Raw genomic sequence first — 12,415 nt, forward strand, 5'->3', positions numbered from 1 at the left:
GGGTTCTTTACAGTTCAGAACTAGGGTTCTTTACAGTTCAGAACTAGGGTTCTTTACAGTTCAGAACTAGGGTTCTTTACAGTTCAGAACTAGGGTTCTTTACAGTTCAGAACTAGGGTTCTTTACAGTTCAGAACTAGGGTTCTTTAAAGTTCAGAACTAGGGTTCTTTACAGTTCAGAAAAGGGTTCTTATCTCTTTTAATGATAATTAAAATGTAGGGGAAGCAGCTCATTAGAATATTTTGAGGCGTGGTTTATGCACAGCTCTTTTTGTGCAATTGTGAGTTAGAGTCATGTCAGTTTATCTGGTGTGTAATTCCATTACATATTAGATATGACAATGGTCAGTGATGGTGTCCTGTGAAAGACTCCTGTTATGGCCTTGTGTTAGTTGAGAACAGCTGACTAAATCAGTCAGTGGGTCTCAATTCTCTCCTCAGGGACCCCAGCTGTTCCAGAGGAAGCTCACTTGTTTCAACGTGTCAATAATAACACCTAGGGAATTTGAACAATATAACATGTCTGACCAGAATAAAACCCTGTATGGTTTAAGATTAAAGAAGGTTTTTTATAGAACCATTCTCCATAAAGGTTCTATAAAGGACTATAAGAAAAGGGTTGCAACCATAGTGGAACCCTTTTTGATGCTATATAGAACCTTTTATTAATGGTTCTTTATAGAACATTAGCACCATGTTCCATTTAGAACCTTGAGCATGGTTCTTCATAGAACCTCCAAAAAAAGGTTACATATAGCACCAAAAGGAATTTGCTATGGCAGCGGTTCCCGAACTAGGGGTTTGCAACTGTTCCTAACTCCCCAGATATTCAGAGCTCTTTAAGAACCCCCTCCTCTCCTCTCCTGTCTCCCCAGGTAATCAGAGCTCTTAAGAACCCCCCTCTCCTCTCCTGTCTCCCCAGGTCATCAGAGCTCTTTAAGAACCCCCCTCTCCTCTCCTGTCTCCCCAGGTAATCAGAGCTCTTAAGAACCCCCTCCTCTCCTCTCCTGTCTCCCCAGGTAATCAGAGCTCTTAAGAACCCCTTCCTCTCCTCTCCTGTCTCCCCAGGTAATCAGAGCTCTTAAGAACCCCTTCCTCTCCTCTCCTGTCTCCCCAGGTAATCAGAGCTCTTAAGAACCCCTTCCTCTCCTCTCCTGTCTCCCCAGGTAATCAGAGCTCTTTAAGAACCCCTGTTCTTCTCCTCTCCTGTCTCCCCAGGTAATCAGAGCTCTTAAGAACCCCTCCTCTCCTCTCCTGTCTCCCCAGGTAATCAGAGCTCTTAAGAACCCCTTCCTCTCCTCTCCTGTCTCCCCAGGTAATCAGAGCTTTTAAGAACCCCTTCCTCTCCTCTCCTGTCTCCCCAGGTAATCAGAGCTCTTTAAGAACCCCTGTTCTTCTCCTCTCCTGTCTCCCCAGGTAATCAGAGCTCACACACACACACAAACAATAAGTGCTCCTGAAGCACTTATAGGGATAGCAGGAGAAACAGTTATTACACATCATTGACTTCTATCTTTGTGTGTGTGTGTGTGTGTGTGTGTGTGTGTGTGTGTGTGTGTGTGTGTGTGTGTGTGTGTGTGTGTGTGTGTGTGTGTGTGTGTGTGTGTGTGTGTGTGTGTGTGTGTGTGTGTGTGTGTGTGTAAGAGCATGCATGTGTGTGTATGTACTCTACCTGGACACGGGCTCAGTTTACAGATGAGGACAGTTTCAGGCTTGTCTCCCTCACACTGGCCGATGGTGTTGTCTGTGGCTCTACACACCACCTGTCTCTGTCGAATCCCCTCTCCACAGCTTACTGAACACTGTGGTGGCCACACAGAGAGACAGCGGGTCAGATAACCTGTCTCTGTCGAATCCCCTCTCCACAGCTTACTGAACACTGTGGTGGCCACACAGAGAGACAGCGGGTCAGATAACCTGTCTCTGTCGAATCCCCTCTCCACAGCTTACTGAACACTGTGGTGGCCACACAGAGAGACAGCGGGTCAGATAACCTGTCTCTGTCGAATCCCCTCTCCACAGCTTACTGAACACCGTGGTGGCCACACAGAGACAGCGGGTCAGATAACCTGTCTCTGTCGAATCCCTCTCCACAGCTTACTGAACACTGTGGTGGCCACACAGAGAGACAGCGGGTCAGATAACCTGTCTCTGTCGAATCCCCTCTCCACAGCTTACTGAACACCGTGGTGGCCACACAGAGAGACAGCGGGTCAGATAACCTGTCTCTGTCGAATCCCTCTCCACAGCTTACTGAACACCGTGGTGGCCACACAGAGAGACAGCGGGTCAGATAACCTCTCTCTGTCGAATCCCCTCTCCACAGCTTACTGAACACCGTGGTGGCCACACAGAGAGACAGCGGGTCAGATAACCTGTCTCTGTCGAATCCCCTCTCCACAGCTTACTGAACACTGTGGTGGCCACACAGAGAGACAGCGGGTCAGATAACCTGTCTCTGTCGAATCCCCTCTCCACAGCTTACTGAACACTGTGGTGGCCACACAGAGAGACAGCGGGTCAGATAACCTGTCTCTGTGAATCCCCTCTCCACAGCTTACTGAACACTGTGGTGGCCACACAGAGAGACAGCGGGTCAGATAACCTGTCTCTGTCGAATCCCCTCTCCACAGCTTACTGAACACCGTGGTGGCCACACAGAGAGACAGCGGGTCAGATAACCTGTCTCTGTCGAATCCCTCCACAGCTTACTGAACACCGTAGTGGCACACAGAGAGACAGCGGGTCAGATAACCTGTCTCTGTCGAATCCCCTCTCCACAGCTTACTGAACACTGTGGTGGCCACACAGAGAGACAGCGGGTCAGATAACCTGTCTCTGTCGAATCCCCTCTCCACAGCTTACTGAACACTGTGGTGGCCACACAGAGAGACAGCGGGTCAGATAACCTGTCTCTGTCGAATCCCCTCTCCACAGCTTACTGAACACTGTGGTGGCCACAGAGAGACAGCGGGTCAGATAACCTGTCTCTGTCGAATCCCCTCTCCACAGCTTACTGAACACCGTGGTGGCCACACAGAGAGACAGCGGGTCAGATAACCTGTCTCTGTCGAATCCCCTCTCCACAGCTTACTGAACACCGTAGTGGCCACACAGAGAGACAGCGGGTCAGATAACCTGTCTCTGTCGAATCCCCTCTCCACAGCTTACTGAACACTGTGGTGGCCACACAGAGAGACAGCGGGTCAGATAACCTGTCTCTGTCGAATCCCTCTCCACAGCTTACTGAACACTGTGGTGGCCACACAGAGAGACAGCGGGTCAGATAACCTGTCTCTGTCGAATTCCCCTCTCCACAGCTTACTGAACACTGTGGTGGCCACACAGAGAGACAGCGGGTCAGATAACCTGTCTCTGTCGAATCCCCTCTCCACAGCTTACTGAACACTGTGGTGGCCACACAGAGAGACAGCGGGTCAGATAACCTGTCTCTGTCGAATCCCCTCTCCACAGCTTACTGAACACCGTGGTGGCCACACAGAGAGACAGCGGGTCAGATAACCTGTCTCTGTCGAAGCCCCTCTCCACAGCTTACTGAACACCGTGGTGGCCACACAGAGAGACAGCGGGTCAGACGAGACTCAAAACAGCTGGCTCTTCACTCACTAGAACAGTCAGCTAGCACAATTCCTAAAACAAATCGATATAGAGCAACTTCCCTTTCCAGAAACCCTGGTAAACAACACAGGAAAAAAAGTGTTTATAATCAACAAACTCAATCAAACTGGACTGCTAGAGGGTCTGGATACGCCAACCGTCCTCTTCACGTCCTTCAGTGTGTGGTGACTGGAGAATGTTTCCACACCAGGGTTCAGCTTCATTTTACAATTCAATTAAAAGAAAACTACAATTCTATTTTAGTGAACAGAAATTCCAATTCCATCATTGATTGATTTGAAATGGAGTTGACCCCAACTCTGATAAGTAGTACTGTGAGCTGTGTGACAGAGCTCCATGACCAGGTCCCTGTCTGTACTGAAGGCTCTGTGGCGGAGCTCCATGCTGGGACCCACCTGTGACTGGTCCCTTGTCTAGAGAATGCTCAGTGGGGAGCTCCATGACCAGGCCCCTGTCTGTACTGTAGGCTTTGTGGTGGAGCTCCATGCTGGGACCCACCTGTGACCAGGCCCTTGCTAGAGTATGCTCCAGTGGCGGAGCTACATGACCAGACCAGGCCCCTGTCTGTACTATAGGATCTGTGGCGGAGCTCCATGCTGGGACCCACCTGTGACCAGGCCCTTGTCTAGTGAACAGTCTGCTCTGAGACAGAGCTCCATGGTGGGACCAAAGATGTGTATAAACCCTAGATGACTGACAGGGGCGCTGTATTGAAGCCACCGCACAGCCATCTTAGTTGTCCTCCTCCAGTGTAGAAAAGATGTTGGAAGCTGTAGAACTGCATGTATTCATGTCTACATGTATTCATATCTACATTCGTTGTTAACAAGTATATATTCTATCAGACACCGTAACGCAGACTTTATAATTATTCAATGTGAGCTAAACATTTTTTTATTTTTATAACATGTAAAAAAAAATATTAAACCGTTTTTCCTTAAAGTACTAATGTTATTGGCCCCACTACAAAGGAACATACTGAAATACATGTCATTTTGTCCTTCATTTAAATACTGTAGAATTCCATGTATTTCAATGGTGGAGTGTCCCTACAGGGTGGTGTTAATGAGGCCAACCGGTGGCCCTACAGGGTGGTGTTAATGAGTCCAACTGGTGGTCCTACAGGGTGGTGTTAATGAGGCCAACCGGTGGCCCTACAGGGTGGTGTTAATGAGGCCAACCGGTGGCCCTACAGGGTGGTGTTAATGAGTCCAACCAGTGGCCCTACAGGGTGGTGTTAATGAGGCCAACCAGTGGCCCTACAGGGTGGTGTTAATGAGGCCAACCGGTGGTCCTACAGGGTGGTGTTAATGAGGCCAACCGGTGGCCCTACAGGGTGGTGTTAATGAGGCCAACCGGTGGTCCTACAGGGTGGTGTTAATGAGGCCAACCGGTGGCCCTACAGGGTGGTGTTAATGAGGCCAACCGGTGGCTTCAGAAACCCAGGGTTTAAATACGTCATTGGCTGGGACCCACCTGTGACCAGGCCCTTGTCTAGAAGTATACTCTGTGGTGAAGCTCTATACTCTGTGGTGAAGCTCTATACTCTGTGGTGAAGCCTATACTCTGTGGTGAAGCCTATACTCTGTGGTGAGAGCTCTATACTCTGTGGTGAAGCTCTATACTCTGTGGTGAAGCTCTATACCTGTGACCAGACTTGTCTAGAGTATACTCTGTAGTGAAGCTCTATGCTGGGACCCACCTGTGACCAGGCCCCTGTCCTCCACTGCGCAGGGCAGGCAGAGGGGTTACAGACCTTCCTGGTCTCAGGCTTGTCCTCTGTACAGTACTTAGTGTGGACCGTCCGGTGGTGCCGTTGTGGAGGGCCAGGGTTATACACTGAACAACCCTGGGACTGGTAGCCAATCTTCCCACACGTCTTACTGCTGGGTTCCACTCCTCCACCAACCACCTGAGAGAGAGAGAGAGGAGAGAGAGGGAGAGAGAGAGAGAGACCCTTGAGGAGAGTAGAGGGAGAGGAGAGAAGAGGGACTCTGAGAGAGAGAGAGAGAGAGAGAGAGAGAGAGAGAGAGGAGAGAGACCCTTGAGAGAGAGCAGAGAGCAGAGAGGTGAGAGCTCCTAGGTCTGAGGAGAGAGAGAGGAGAGGAGAGGAGGGAGGGAGGGACCTAGGGAGGAGACCAGGGAGACAGGAAGAGAGAGAGTAGAGATCTGACAGAGAGGACAGACAGGAAGAGAAAGAGAGAGAGACAGAGAGACAGGAAGAGAAAAAGAGAGAGAGACAGGAAGAGAGAGAGAGAGAGAGGGAGAGAGAGAGAGAGAGAGAGAGAGAGAGAGAGAGAGAGAGAGAGAGAGGGAGAGAGAGGGAGGGAGGGAGGGAGGGAGGGAGGGAGGGGGAGGGAGAGAGGAGCAGACAGAATTATTCAATCTGTCCACTACTGGAAGGACTAGGTTATTATCTCATTATTCAATCTGTCCACTACTGAGAAAGACTAGGTTATTATCTCATTATTCAATCTGTCCACTACTGAGAAAGACTAGGTTATTATCTCATTATTCAATCTGTCCACTACTGAGAAAGACTAGGTTATTATCTCATTATTCAATCTGTCCACTACTGGGAATGACTAGGTTATTATCTCATTATTCAATCTGTCCACTACTGAGAAAGACTAGGTTATTATCTCATTATTCAATCTGTCCACTACTGAGAATGACTAGGTTATTATCTCATTATTCAATCTGTCCACTACTGAGAATGACTAGGTTATTATCTCATTTTTCAATCTGTCCACTACTGGGAATGACTAGGTTATTATCTCATTATTCAATCTGTCCACTACTGGGAATGACAAGGTTATTATCTCATTATTCAATCTGTCCACTACTGGGAATGACTAGGTTATTATCTCATTATTCAATCTGTCCACTACTGGGAACGACTAGGTTATTATCTCATTATTCAATCTGTCCACTACTGAGAATGACTAGGTTATTATCTCATTATTCAATCTGTCCACTACTGGGAATGACTAGGTTATTATCTCATTATTCAATCTGTCCACTACTGGGAATGACTAGGTTATTATCTCATTATTCAATCTGTCCACTACTGGGAATGACTAGGTTATTATCTCATTATTCAATCTGTCCACTACTGGGAATGACTAGGTTATTATCTCATTATTCAATCTGTCCACTACTGGGAATGACTAGGTTATTATCTCATTATTCAATCTGTCCACTACTGGGAATGACTAGGTTATTATCTCATTATTCAATCTGTCCACTACTGGGAATGACTAGGTTATTATCTCATTATTCAATCTGTCCACTACTGGGAATGACTAGGTTATTATCTCATTACTGGGAATGACTAAGTTATTATCTCATTATTCAATCTGTCCACTACTGGGAATGACTAGGTTATTATCTCATTATTCAATCTGTCCACTACTGGGAACGACTAGGTTATTATCTCATTATTCAATCTGTCCACTACTGGGAATGACTAGGTTATTATCTCATTATTCAATCTGTCCACTACTGGGAATGACTAGGTTATTATCTCATTACTGGGAATGACTAGGTTATTATCTCATTATTCAATCTGTCCACTACTGGGAATGACTAGGTTATTATCTCATTATTCAATCTGTCCACTACTGGGAATGACTAGGTTATTATCTCATTACTGGGAATGACTAGGTTATTATCTCATTATTCAATCTGTCCACTACTGGGAATGACTAGGTTATTATCTCATTATTCAATCTGTCCACTACTGAGAATGACTAGGTTATTATCTCATTATTCAATCTGTCCACTACTGGGAATGACTAGGTTATTATCTCATTATTCAATCTGTCCACTACTGGGAATGACTAGGTTATTATCTCATTATTCAATCTGTCCACTACTGGGAATGACTAGGTTATTATCTCATTATTCAATCTGTCCACTACTGGGAATGACTAGGTTATTATCTCATTATTCAATCTGTCCACTACTGGGAATGACTAGGTTATTATCTCATTATTCAATCTGTCCACTACTGGGAATGACTAGGTTATTATCTCATTATTCAATCTGTCCACTACTGGGAATGACTAGGTTATTATCTCATTATTCAATCTGCCCACTACTGGGAATGACTAAGTTATTATCTCATTATTCAATATGTCCACTACTGGGAATGACTAGGTTATTATCTCATTATTCAATCTGTCCACTACTGAGAATGACTAGGTTATTATCTCATTATTCAATCTGTCCACTACTGGGAATGACTAGGTTATTATCTCATTATTCAATCTGTCCACTACTGGGAATGACTAGGTTATTATCTCATTATTCAATCTGTCCACTACTGAGAATGACTAGGTTATTATCTCATTATTCAATCTGTCCACTACTGGAAACGACTGGGTTATTATCTCATTATTCAATCTGTCCACTACTAGGAATGACTAGGTTATTATCTCATTATTCAATCTGTCCACTACTGGGAAACGACTAGGTTATTATCTCATTATTCAATCTGTCCACTACTGGGAATGACTAGGTTATTATCTCATTATTCAATCTGTCCACTACTGGGAATGACTAGGTTATTATCTCATTATTCAATCTGTCCACTACTGGGAACGACTAGGTTATTATCTCATTATTCAATCTGTCCACTACTGGGAACGACTAGGTTATTATCTCATTATTCAATCTGTCCACTACTGGGAACGACTAGGTTATTATCTCATTATTCAATCTGTCCACTACTGGGAACGACTAGGTTAGTCATTCAGACAGAGTGCTTTAGCTTCAGTCCCTCTTCGAGAGGAAGTGTCCCTTAGAGTGATGATGATGATGATGATGATGATGATGATGATGATGATGATGATGATGATGATGATGATGATGATGAAATGGATGCTCTCCTATCAACATGGCTCGGACATGGACAGAGAAAGGATAGAGGGGGAGAGTGAAGGGGAGAGGAGCTCACGTTGGCTGGCTGCACTCGTTCACGTTGCACCTCTTCCGGATGGGTTTGGGCTTCTTGCTGGTTTCACAGAGGTTCCGGTGCACCAGTCGACTGTCGCTCTTCCTCCTGCATCCGTATTTGGTGTACTGTATACCTGCCAGACGGTCCAATTAAAATGGGTTTAGTACATCTGTTGTAACATCTGACAAAAACATAACATTTTCTAATTTATACTGTAAATCATTTGACAGAAAGAAGATGCAGGTGGCCGTATGTACTAAGACTGAGAGAGACGTGCGTGTGCACACACACACACACACGCACGCACACACACGCACACACACACACACACTGACAGAGCAACAGGGTAGGAGGAACCATTTGAATGTGAATGTGTCAGAGACCCCTGAGCAGCATGCCCCGAGGACATTTAGGCTCTGCTCTGCGTCAACCAGGTTGGGTCAATAGCACCAACCCACAGTAGGTTGCCAGGTTGGGCCAGCACCAACCCATAGCAGGTTGCCAGGTTGGGCCAATAGCACCAACCCACAGCAGGCTGCCAGGTTGGACCAATAGCACCAACCCATGCAGGTTGCCAGGTTGGGCCCATAGCACCAACCCACAGCAGGTTGCCAGGATGGGCCAATAGCACCAACCCATAGCAGGTTGCCAGGTTGGGCCAATAGCACCAACCCACAGCAGGCTGCCAGGTTGACCAATAGCACCAACCCATAGCAGGTTGCCAGGTTGGGCCCATAGCACCAACCCACAGCAGGTTGCCAGGATGGGCCAATAGCACCAACCCACAGTAGGTAGGTTACCAGCACCAACCCATAGCAGGTTGCCAGGTTGGGCCAATAGCACCAACCCACAGTAGGTTGCCAGGTTGGGCCAATAGCACCAACCCATAGCAGGTTGCCAGGTTGGGCCAATAGCACCAACCCACAGCAGGTTGCCAGGTTGGGCCAATAGCACCAACCCAGGCAGGTTGCCAGGTTGGGGCACCAACCCACAGCAGGTTGCCAGGTAGAGAAAATAGCACCAACCCATAGCAGGTTGCAGGTTGGGAACCAACCCATAGCAGGTTGCCATGAAGCCCAACCCACAGTAGGTTGCCAGGTTGGGCCAATAGCACCAACCCATAGCAGGTTGCCAGGTTGGGCCAATAGCATGAACCCACAGCAGGTTGCCAGGTTGGGCCAATAGCACCAACCCACAGTAGGTTGCCAGGTTGGGCCAATAGCACCAACCCATTGCAGGTTGCCAGGTTGGGACGATAGCATGAACCCACAGCAGGTTGCCAGGTTGGGACAATAGCATGAACCCACAGCAGGTTGCCAGGTTGGGAAAATAGCACCAACCCATAGCAGGTTGCCAGGTTGGGCCAATAGCACCAACCCACAGCAGGGGTCCTTGGCAGGCCAGGCACAAATGGAAACAACCATCAGGGACCTTTCTGTAGCAGGTGAGATTGAATTAACCTGGTCTAAAGAGCCGCTCCACAAGCAGCCCCCCACCCTCCACACACAGAGAATCCAACTGGTCTAAAGAGCCACTCCACAACCAGCCTCCCCCCATACACACACCTCCCCCACAGGGTTTAGAGCACTGCGACCAGCTCTTCAGGGCCCACTCGTAGGTATCCAGCTCGGCCAGGAGAACATTGTTATTGGTGATGACCGGCAGCAGGTCCTCATGGATAATGTACTTATATGTCAGACTGATCTTAGTGTCCTCCTCCTGTGGAATGACCTAGAAGAGGACAGGGAGAAAGAGGACACGATGACAGAGAGAGAGCGACAGGGAGAAAGAGAGTGAGAGAAAGATAAACAATTGATTCCCATTCAAAGTCCTATTTCCCCTAATCCCTAAACCTAACCCTTAACCTAAGTCTGACCTTAACATTAACCCAAAATCCTAACCCCAAACCTAAGCCTAAGATCCTAAGCCTAAAATAGCTTTTTTCCTTGTGGGGACAGGTGAAATGTCCCTACTTGTCCGAATTGTCCTCGTTTTACTATCCTTGTAAGCACTTCTGGTCCTTACAAATCATGGTCAAATCATTCACAAGAGAAATCAACCCAAGAACTAAGTGGGACGATGGGCTGAAGGGAGATGAAGTTTTTCATTAAGCACATTTTCAACCTAGTTCAGCACATAAAAGTGATAATTAACTACAATGACCATAATCCCTTGCGGCAGTTTTCCCCCAGTTTAGACAGAGATGCATACACTTTTACGCCTGCTACATTTGGTTAGATACACACAGACCACATGAGAGAGGAATGTACACAACAAGAGGGACAGACAGTTGGTGAACGTTTACCTGAACTACTTTGAAGAACTAGTCAAATCATTTCTACAGACAGCTCTGCAGTATATTTAGGCAGGTTAGCCTAGCTAAACAGGATGACTACAGACAGCTCTGCAGTATATTTAGGCAGGTTAGCCTAGCTAAACAGGATGACTACAGACAGCTCTGCAGTATATTTAGGCAGGTTAGCCTAGCTAAACAGGATGACTACAGACAGCTCTGCAGTATATTTAGGCAGGTTAGCCTAGCTAAACAGGATGACTACAGACAGCTCTACAGTATATTTAGGCAGGTTAGCCTAGCTAAACAGGATGACTACAGACAGCTCTGCAGTATATTTAGGCAGGTTAGCCTAGCTAAACAGGATGACTACAGACAGCTCTGCAGTATATTTAGGCAGGTTAGCCTAGCTAAACAGGATGACTACAGACAGCTCTGCAGTATATTTAGGCAGGTTAGCCTAGCTAAACAGGATGACTACAGACAGCTCTGCAGTATATTTAGGCAGGTTAGCCTAGCTAAACAGGATGACTAAGACAGCTCTGCAGATGACTACAGACAGCTCTGCAGTATATTTAGGCAGGTTAGCCTAGCTAAACAGGATGACTACAGACAGCTCTGCAGTATATTTAGCCAGGTTAGCCTAGCTAAACAGGATGACTACAGACAGCTCTGCAGTATATTTAGCCAGGTTAGCCTAGCTAAACAGGATGACTACAGACAGCTCTACAGTATATTTAGCCAGGTTAGCCTAGCTAAACAGGATGACGGCTGACTGCTACTGCCAGAGATGAGATGACGACTTTAAGGAATGAAAAATATTAAAGTCATTAAATTAAAACTAAGTAAATATACACAACTGAATATTGTATTATTTCATAGTAATTTCCTATTTTTCTAATGATGTCTACCCAATGTGGACCTGACAGAGACAATGGAATATTTTCAATGCTTTGGCAATTACATTTTTACTATTTTTGGCTTTGTAATTACCATTAAAATGTCACACAAAAAAAGGTCACTATAATACATTTAATGTTATCGAAACCGAAATCGAAAACCACAATATTTTGTTTTACTAATCGTACCGAAACCGATCTAGAAAAGCACTAATTACCACTAGTGGACAATCAAAGATGATTAAAATCACAGTGAAGGTGCTCCACTGTCTTTCTAGGGGACTGACTGGAGTGTGGAGCTGAACCTCAACGTGAACCATTGGGAACAGAGTCCTGTATCTTCTGACCACATGCTGCTGTGTCTAGTGATCATTTGGGTCGGCCTGTTTTGGGTAAAATGAGAATTGAGGCGATGCACACCTGCACCTCAACTGTCACTTGTCAATGTTGAAAAATTCAGCCTGTATGTGTGTGTGTGTGTGTGTGTGTGCACGTGTGTATGTGTGTGTGCACGTGTCTGGGTGTGTGTGTGTGTATGTGTGTCTGGGTGTGTGCACGTGTCTGGGTGTATGTGTGTCTGGGTGTGTATGTGTGTGTGTGTGTGTGTGTGCGTGCATGCACGTGT

At 46.4% G+C, this 12,415-nt stretch overlaps 2 long non-coding RNA genes across 15 annotated transcripts; one reads left to right on the forward strand and one right to left on the reverse strand.

Moving 5' to 3' along the window:
* Positions 1 to 1,625: 1,625 nt before the first annotated feature.
* Positions 1,626 to 5,447, reverse strand: LOC127919941 (uncharacterized). 13 transcript variants are annotated; one of them, XR_008104571.1, is made up of 6 exons: positions 5,341 to 5,447; positions 3,369 to 3,407; positions 2,984 to 3,060; positions 2,755 to 2,908; positions 2,298 to 2,528; positions 1,626 to 1,993 (listed from the first exon to the last, which is right to left on the reverse strand). It is a non-coding gene; the product is annotated as an uncharacterized LOC127919941 (long non-coding RNA). The 13 variants fall into 13 exon arrangements; XR_008104577.1 differs by lacking the exon at positions 5,341 to 5,447 and adding an exon at positions 2,605 to 2,681 and having other exon boundaries at positions 2,755 to 2,831; positions 3,369 to 4,064; XR_008104575.1 differs by lacking the exon at positions 5,341 to 5,447 and adding an exon at positions 2,605 to 2,681 and having other exon boundaries at positions 2,832 to 2,908; positions 3,369 to 4,064.
* Positions 5,448 to 6,460: 1,013 nt separating this feature from the next.
* LOC127919942 (uncharacterized) lies at positions 6,461 to 8,339 on the forward strand. 2 transcript variants are annotated; one of them, XR_008104581.1, is made up of 4 exons: positions 6,461 to 7,066; positions 7,350 to 7,439; positions 7,800 to 7,979; positions 8,161 to 8,339. It is a non-coding gene; the product is annotated as an uncharacterized LOC127919942 (long non-coding RNA). The 2 variants fall into 2 exon arrangements; XR_008104580.1 differs by lacking the exon at positions 7,350 to 7,439.
* The last annotated feature ends 4,076 nt before the right edge of the window (positions 8,340 to 12,415 follow it).

This window comes from Oncorhynchus keta, unplaced genomic scaffold, assembly GCF_023373465.1.
Source record: "Oncorhynchus keta strain PuntledgeMale-10-30-2019 unplaced genomic scaffold, Oket_V2 Un_contig_17927_pilon_pilon, whole genome shotgun sequence".
Classification (NCBI taxonomy): domain Eukaryota; kingdom Metazoa; phylum Chordata; class Actinopteri; order Salmoniformes; family Salmonidae; genus Oncorhynchus; species Oncorhynchus keta.